The 8,652-nt window shown below is 51.4% G+C and overlaps 1 pseudogene; it reads left to right on the top strand.

Moving 5' to 3' along the window:
* The first annotated feature begins 403 nt into the window (after positions 1 to 403).
* On the top strand, positions 404 to 3,559 carry LOC134343047 (uncharacterized; annotated as a pseudogene).
* The last annotated feature ends 5,093 nt before the right edge of the window (positions 3,560 to 8,652 follow it).

Consider the following 8,652-nt stretch of genomic DNA (forward strand, 5'->3'; position numbering starts at 1 on the left):
ACAGCACGACAGCATACCAAAGAGAATTGATGCAGTTCAAAAGGCAAAGGGTGGTCATACCAAATATTGATTTGATTTATGCAACACACACAGACTGCTGGAGGATCTCAGCAGGCCAGGCAGCATCTATGGAAAGAAGTATCAACGTTTTGAGCTGAGACCCTTCATCAGCCCTGACAAAGGGTCTTGGCCTGGAACGTCAACTGTACTCTTTTGCATGGATGCTGCCTGACCTGTTGAGATCCTTCAGTATTTTGTGTGAGTTACTTGGATTTCCAGCACCTGCAGATGTTCCCTTGCTATTGATTTGATTTGTTTTTTTTCACTGTTTGCTACTCTTTATAGTAAATTTTTTAATAGTTAAAAACTTTTCATTACTTTGAGGAAGCAGTGTGCATGTGGCAAAATCTGCAAGAACGATCGCGGCTTGAAGATCCAACAAGCGAGGATGAAGTGTTTGGCGGGAGCAGGAGCAGCACAATGCGCAGGTGTCCAACCTGGTGAGACGAAGGAGGGGCCAGGCCCAGAGTCACCCCATAGTGCCCGGAACCTCCAAGTGTTGCAAACTAATCCCTCTAACATGAAGTCTAACAGGAGGTGGATCAAATGGCCTGCAGCTAACATGACTTCACTGTGGAAGCAGTTTGATGGAGATGTTAACCAAATTCTGGAGACAACGGCGAAGGGAGGGGTTGATAGGAAGCTGCAAGCCATGACAACAATTATTGTTAGTATCGCAGCTGAACGGTTCGGAGAAGAGGAGAAGGAAGGCTCCAAAACATCTTACTTGAAGAACCGAAGAGCATTGAGGATCCACAACATCAGGCAGGAGATGAAAGTGCTGAAGTCCCAATACAAGGAGGCAGGACAAGAGGAGCACATTGGCTTGGCCCAGCTGATGTGCATACTACGGAAGAAGATCAGGGTCCTCCGCCGGGCAGAGTGGCATTGAAGGCGGCGTCGTGAAAGGACTCCAAAACGTGCTGCCTTTATCGCCAACCCCTTCAAATTCACCAAGGAGTTGCTGGGGGAGAAGCGCAGTGGGAAACTGGCCTGTTCGCAGGAAGACATAGACCAACACCTGAAGAAGATATATAATGATCCTGAAAGAGAGCAGGAGTTGGGAGAGTGCGACATCCTAATAGACCCACCTGAACCGGATGTCAGAGCTGCAACTAAAGGAAGTCAGAGAGGTCGTCCGCAAAGCAAGGGCAAGCTCGGCTCCAGGACCAAGCAACACCTCGTACAAAGTGTACAAGAACTGCCCCAAATTCCGGCTGTGTCTGTGGAAGATCCTGAGAATCTTCTGGAGAAGGGGGAAGATCCCAGAACAGTGGAGAGTGGCTGAAGGGGTGTGGATCCCGAAGGAGGAAAATGCCACCCAGATAGATCAGTTTCGCATCATCTCCCTGTGTGTGTCGAGGCGAAGATCTTCTTCAGTGCCGTTTCTAACCGGCTGTGCACCTACCTAGCAAAGAACACCTATATTGATACATCAGTCCAGAAGGGTGGCATTTCAGGGATGCCGGGCTGTCTGGAGCACATTGGTGTGGTGACACAGCTCATCAGGGAGGCCAGAGAGAACAAGGGCAACCTGTCAGTGCTGTGGCTTCACCTGGCAAATGCATATGGCTCCATTCCGCACAAGCTAGTGCAGGTCACACTGACCAAGTATCACGTCCCCAGCAGAATCAGAGATCTTATCGCTGATTATTACAGCAACTTCAGGATGAGGGTCTCTTCAGGAGCAATTACATCAACCTGGCACAAGGTGGAGGTCGGCATCATCACAGGGTGCACTATCTCAGTGACACTGTTCTCCCTAGCCATGAACATGCTCACTAAGTCTGCTGAACCAGAGTGCAGAGGGCCCAGAATGAATTCCGCTCAACGGCAACCACCTATCAGGGCATTCATGGATGACCTCACAGTCACGACAGAATCAGTCCCAGGCTGCCAGTGGATTCTGCAAGGGCTCGAAAAGCTGGTGGAGTGGGCCCGGATGCGTTTCAAACCTGCCAAATCAAGATCAATGGTGCTGAGGAAAGGGAAGGTGGAGAACAAGTTCCGGTTCAGCATCGCAGGCACAGCCATCCCAACCATCACAGAAAAGCCAGTCAAGAGCTTAGGCAAAGTTTTTGACAGCTCTTTAAGGGACACAACATCCATTCAGGCAACCTGCACCGAATTAGATGGCTGGCTGAAATCTGTGGACAAGTCTGGCCTACCTGGGAAGTTTAAAGCCTGAGTGTATCAGCATGGCATTCTTCCCAGAATCCTGTGGCCCCTCCTCGTCTATGCAGTTCTGATCTCGACAGTCGAAACCTTAGACAGGAGGGTTAGCAACCACCTCAGGAGATGGCTGGGGCTGCCAAAGAGCCTGAGCAGCATCGCACTCTATGGACACCACAACAAACTGCAACTGCCCTTCAAATCCTTGGAGGAAGAATTCAAGGTAACAAGAGCCAGAGAAGTACTACAGCATAGGGACTCAAGTGACCTGAAGGTGGCTAGAGCAGGGATCCAAGTAAGTACTGGCAGGAAGTGGAGGGCAGAGGAAGCTGTTCAGGAGGCAGAGGCGAGGCTGCGTCACAGGAGGCTGGTGGGAGTGGTCACACGAGGCTGAGCCGGGCTAGGATCCTTTCCAACTCCCCAAATGGACACCAGACGGAAGGAAAGACGTCGTCTAGTTCAGGAGGAGGTGAGAGCAGTAGTGGAGGAGATGAGAGCCTGCAAGGCAGTGGGAATGAAGCAGCAGGGAGCTTGGACAAGATGGGAGAATGCGGTTGAGAGGAAAGTGACCTGGGCTGATCTTTGGAAAGCCGAACCACACCGCATCCAAATTCTCATCCAAGCAGTGTATGATGTGCTTCCAAGCCCATCAAACCTGCACACATGGGGCAAGGCAGAGTCATCTGCGTGCCCACTGTGCTCCAAGCGAGGAACCCTGGAGCACATCCTCAGCGGCTGTGCAAGGGCACTTGGTGAGGGACAGTACAGGTGGAGGCATGATCAGGTCCTGAAGACCATCGCTGAAGCCGTCAGCGCAGGAGTTGAGTGGGCAAAGCGGTCCCGACCCTCCAAGCAGACCATTGCCTTTGTCAGAGCTGGGGAGCAGCCAATACCTGCCAAAAGAACATCTGCAGGCATTCTGACCTCTGCAAGGGACTGGCAGCTGCTGGTGGACCTCGAAGGGCAGCTGAAGTTCCCCAACCATATCGCAGCCACCACCCTGAGACCAGACATTGTCCTAGTGTCTGAGTCTACTAAGCAAGTGGTGCTGCTGGAGCTGACAGTCCCACGGGAAGATAGCTTGGAAGAGGCCTTTGAAAGGAAGCTCTTCAAGGACACAGGACTGGTCAGCAACTGTCAGCAGGCTGGATGGAGAGTGAGGTGTCTCCCAGTGGAGGTTGGTTATAGGGGATTCATAGCTCGTTCTTTAGTTAGAGCCTTCAGCATTTTGGGCATCGAGGGAGAGAGGAAGAGGAGAGCCATCCACAGTACCACCGATGCGGCAGAGAGGGCCTCAAGATGGCTGTGGCTCAAAAGAGGGGAGCCATGGAGTCATAAGTAGCTAGCCATCTGGACACAAGCTGGGGTCTGATCAGCCCCGGCTGGGTCACCTGGAGGAGGCTGTATGATTTTGAAAGACCCGAGACACCCGATGATTCCAGGAACATCACTGAAGATGTGTCCAGAAGCATCAATAGATGTATGTACACAGTTGCAAGCATCTTCGCTTTACAGAATTTTTGCGCAGACTTTTGCACAGTACCGTGAATATCTTCATCAGCATAGAGGAGGTTAGGTTATACCAACTTAATCTTGTTGGAAGATTTATTATTATTTTCAACATCCTTATTTGCCTTATAATAAGGTGGTTTAGGAATTTTTGGCTTCTTCATGATGACATCTGCAAAATTCCCAATAGAACAGTCGTCCCTAAGGTACTGAAGAGCCACATGAATGCCTATAAAACACAAAATGTACTATTTTTCTACTTTCAAACATTGTGATACTTCAGAATGAGTCATATGGCTTATTCATACTACCTTAGTTATGCAATTGTGCATGGAAATTCATGTCACTGATCTGAAATGTTAGCTCTGTTATTTCCTCCACAAATGTGTGTGAACTATTGAGCATTTCAGCCTCTTCTGTTTTTATGCAGTTGTGTATCTTGGGATTCTATGACAAAGTTGGAAACTTTTTTTTCTCTTCACCTTTTGACCCAAAACCTCCTCAGAATGTGAGCCACAGCCAGAGGAGGGAATTTAGGGAGATCTCATTGAAACCTATTGAATGTTGAAATGCCAAGATAGCGTGAATGTGGAGGTGATGTTTCTTGTGGTGATGAAGTCTAGGACCAGAGGACACAGCCTCACAATTGAGGAATGTCTATTTAGAATGGAGATGAGGAGGAATTTCTTTAGCGAGTGTGGTGAATCTGTGGAATCTTTGCAACAGTCAGCTGTGGTGGCTTTTGGGTGTATTTAAGGTGGAGAATGATAGTTTCTTGATTAGTCAGGACATGAAAGTATACGGGGAGAAGCAGGAGAATGGGGTTGAGAGGGAAATGGATCAGCCACGATAAAATTGCAGAGTAGACTCAATGGGCCGAATGGCCTAGCTCTGCTCCGATACCTATGGTCTTATGGTCACATATACAGGCCTCTCCTTCACTCATTCATGCTTCTATGAAATGGATTGTAACTCTACTGTATATATAAATAAATGTGATTTGTCCATCTTATCCTATTCAATTAACTTAATAGTTTTCCTGCTTTTTACTGTGGTTGATTGTCTCTATCAATTTAGGTATACTAACCTATTTCCATACATCACTTTGCATTATAATCATACAGTGTGTAAAAAAAAAGACAGAAATTATTAAATTGGTTTATCATTGAAGCACCTTCAATAACTCCAAAAGACTGAAGTTGGGTAAAATAATAAAAGGCTTTTATTCGCTGTACAATTCGACCTCCACAGTGAGTGTCTGCCCCCGGACTGAGGGGGAGGGGCAAGGTGAAACACCTTTATACAGGATTCTGTGGGAGGAGCCACAGGGGCAGTCAGCAGAGGGGCGTGTCCAGACAGTTAACCCAGTTACAACATATATATATATATATGGTTTACCACATTCACCCCTCTTTTTTTAAAAAAAGAGTCCCACAGGGTGAAGTGACTGACAATATTTACAACAAGTATAATTACAGGTCAAGTCTATCAGGCAGTCGAGTCCGTCACTGTGATCTACGTAGCACCAGTGGTGATTGCATTGGCAACGGCGGTTGTGCTGGCTCTGGCCTGACTTGAGGTGCCAGCGCATTAGGCGTTGTTAATCCTTTGCGCATGTGCGTCGCGCCCGGTATGGGAGTGTCATGTGGTGTCTGTATAGGGTTTGGGGTGCACAGTGTCTTGTAGGTACATACATTGGTGTGTACGAGGTCAATAGTCACCACGAAGTGTTCAGGGTAGGGGCCCGGAGCTCCTGCAGGCGCCAGGTCGTGGATGGAGACCGTGTCCTCCCGCCCATCAGATAAAACCACGTAGACATACTGAGGGTTCGCATGAAGTAAGTGAAACCTCTCGACCATCGGCGAGTATTTATTGCTCCTCGTATGTTTCCAGAGCAGCACTGGCCCCAGGGACGTCAGCCAAGTTGGTAGGGTGGTTCCAGTGGTCAACTTTCTGGGAAAAGAAAAGAGCCGCTCATGAGGGGTGGCATTGGTGGCCGTGCATAACAGGGAGCGGATGGAGTGGAGTGCCTCGGGAAGGACCTCCTGCCAGCGGGAGACCGGCAGTCCCTTTGACCTGAGGGCTAAGAGTGTGGCTTTCCACACTGTGCCATTCTCCTTCTCTACCTGTCCATTCCCCCGGGGATTATAGCTCGTGGTCCTACTGGTTGCAATTCCCCTAGCCAGTAGATATTGGCGCAGCTCGTCACTCATAGACGAGGACCCTCTGTCACTGTGGATATAGCATGGGTATCCGAACAGAGTGAAGAGCTTGCGCAGGGCATTTATAACTGACGTGGTAGTGGTATCAGGGCAGAGGATGGCGAAGGGGAACCGTGAGTACTCATCGATAACGTTAAGAAAGTACACATTGCGGTCGGTGGAGGGAAGGGGGCCCATGAAGTCAACACTCAGTCGCACAAAAGGGCGGGTGGCCTTGATGAGTTGCGCCTTTTCGGGTCGGTAGAAGTGCGGTTTGCACTCTGCGCAGACTTGGCAGTCCCTGGTCATCATCCTGATCTCCTCAAGGGAGTAGGGCAGTTCCGGGCTTTCACCAAGTGGAAAAGCCGGGTGACTCCCGGGTGGCAAAGGTCTACATGTAGGGCGTATAGCCGGTCAATCTGCGCATAGGGCATCGGAGGGCTCGTTGAGCTTCCCAGGCCTGTACATGATGTCGTAGTTGTAGGTGGAGAGTTTGATTCTCCACCTCAGAATTTTATCATTTTTGATTTTGCTCCACTGCTGATTATTAAACATGAATGCGACTGAGCGCTGGTCAGTTAGCAGAGTGAACCTTTTGCTGGCAAGATAGTGCCTCCAGTGCCTAATAGCTTCCACTATGGCCTGGGCCTCTTTCTCTACCGCAGAGTGCCGAATTTCAGGGCCTTGAAGGGTACGGGAGAAGAACGCCACTGGTCTTCCTGCCTGGTTGAGGGTAGCAGCCAGCGCAAAGTCGGAGGGGTCACTCTCTACTTGGAAGGGAATGGCCTCATCCACCGCATGCATTGCTGCTTTGGCAATGTCCCCTTTTATGCGGCTGAAGGCCGTGTGGGCCTCGGCAGAGAGGGGGAATGTGGTGGACTTGACCAGGGGGCGGGCCTTGTCTACATAGTTAGAGACCCATTGGGCGTAATATGAAAAGAAGCCCAGACACCTTTTGAGGGCTCTGAGGGTATTGGGAAGAGGGAGTTCCAACAGGGGGCGCATAAGGTCAGGGTCAGGGCCAATGACTCCATTCTCCACGACACACCCAAGGATAGCAAGTGGGGTGGCCCCGACTACACACTTGTCCTTGTTATAGGTGAGGTTGAAAGATTTGGCCGCTTGGAGAAATTTTTGGAGGTTTTTGTCGTGATCCTGCTGGTCGTGACCGCAGATGGTGATGTAATCCAGATATGGGAACTTGGCCTTCAGTTGGCACTGGTCCACCATCCGGTCCATTTCCCTCTGGAAGACAGATACACCATTCATGACGCCAAAGGGGACGCGCAGGAATTGATAAAGCCTGCTGTCCGCCTCGAAGGCAGTGTAAGGGCGGTCCTCCCGGCGGATGGGGAGCTGATGGTAAGCGGATTTTAGGTCTATGGTCGAGTACACCTTGTACTGTGCTATCTGATTGACCATATCTGCGATGTGGGGTAGAGGGTACGCGTCGAGCTGCGTGAACCTATTGATGGTCTGGCTATAGTCCACGACCATCCTATTCTTCTCCCTGTTCCGGACAACGACCACCTGCGCCCTCCAAGGACTTGTGCTTGCCTCAATGACCCCCTCCCTGAGCAGCCGCTGCACCTCCGACTTAATGAAAGCTCTGTCCCCCGCGCTGTACCTCCTGCTTTTAGTTGCCACGGGTTTACAGTCAGGGGTCAGGTTGGCGAACAGCGGTGGGGGAGGGATCCTGAGGGTGGAGAGGCCGCAAGTGGTGTCAGTAGTGTGGCAGTTGGCATGATGTTGGGTGGGATGTGCGGGTCGGTGTGTGTGTGTGGTCAGTAGCGGAGTACGTGACGTATCCCTACAAAACTGGGGATTTACGACAGTACTTGGTGGGAGGGGCCCATCATACTCCATTGTCACGGTTTGCAGGTGGCTCTGGAAGTCGAGCCCCGATAACACAGGGGCACACAGTTGAGGCAAGACCAGTAATGTAAAGTCTCGATATTCTCTGCCCTGCACCACTAGCATCGCTACACAACCCCCCTGGATGTCTGTTGTACGCGACCTGGAAGCCATGGCGACCCTCTAACTTACCGGCCGTATCGCGAGTCCTCAATGCTGCACCGTGGCCGGGTGGATAAAACTCTCCGTGCTGCCTGTGTCAAACAGGCAGCTTGTCCTGTGCCCCTCCACCTGGATGTCCATCGTTGACCTTGCGAGCTGGTGGGGAGCGCTTTGGTCGAGGGTCACGGAAGCCAGGGTTGAGTCGCTGTCTTGGTCCGGCGCGGTGGGGTGGCCCGTGAGCACCCGTTGGTCGTAGGCGGTGGGAGGTGGTGCCGACCAAAATGGCCACCCCCATGTCTCGCACATGGTGGCAGCGTGCAGGGAAGGTGGCGGCAGGGAAGATGGCAGCCCCCATGTCTCGCACGTGGTGGCAGTGTGCAGGGAAGATGGCAATCCCCACATCTCACACGCGGCGCTGCTCGATCCCGCTCGTGGTTTTGACTTACAGACCTTGGCGAAGTGGCCCTTCTTTCCGCAACTGGAGCAGGCAGCTTGACGGGCTGGGCAGCGTTTCCGGGGGTGCTTCTCCAGTCCGCAGAAGTAGTGCTTCGCGGACTCACGACTGGCGGCAGCCGAGGTCGATTCACCGGCGGGTTGTGAGGTCTGCGGCAGCCACGAGGCCATCAGGGGATCGCGTGCCTGGAGAGCCTCAGAGTTGTGCAGAGCAGCCTCCAGCGTATCAGCCAGCTCCATT

The sequence above is a fragment of the Mobula hypostoma genome, chromosome 1 (genome assembly GCF_963921235.1).
Source record: "Mobula hypostoma chromosome 1, sMobHyp1.1, whole genome shotgun sequence".
NCBI classification, from domain to species: Eukaryota; Metazoa; Chordata; class Chondrichthyes; order Myliobatiformes; family Myliobatidae; genus Mobula; species Mobula hypostoma.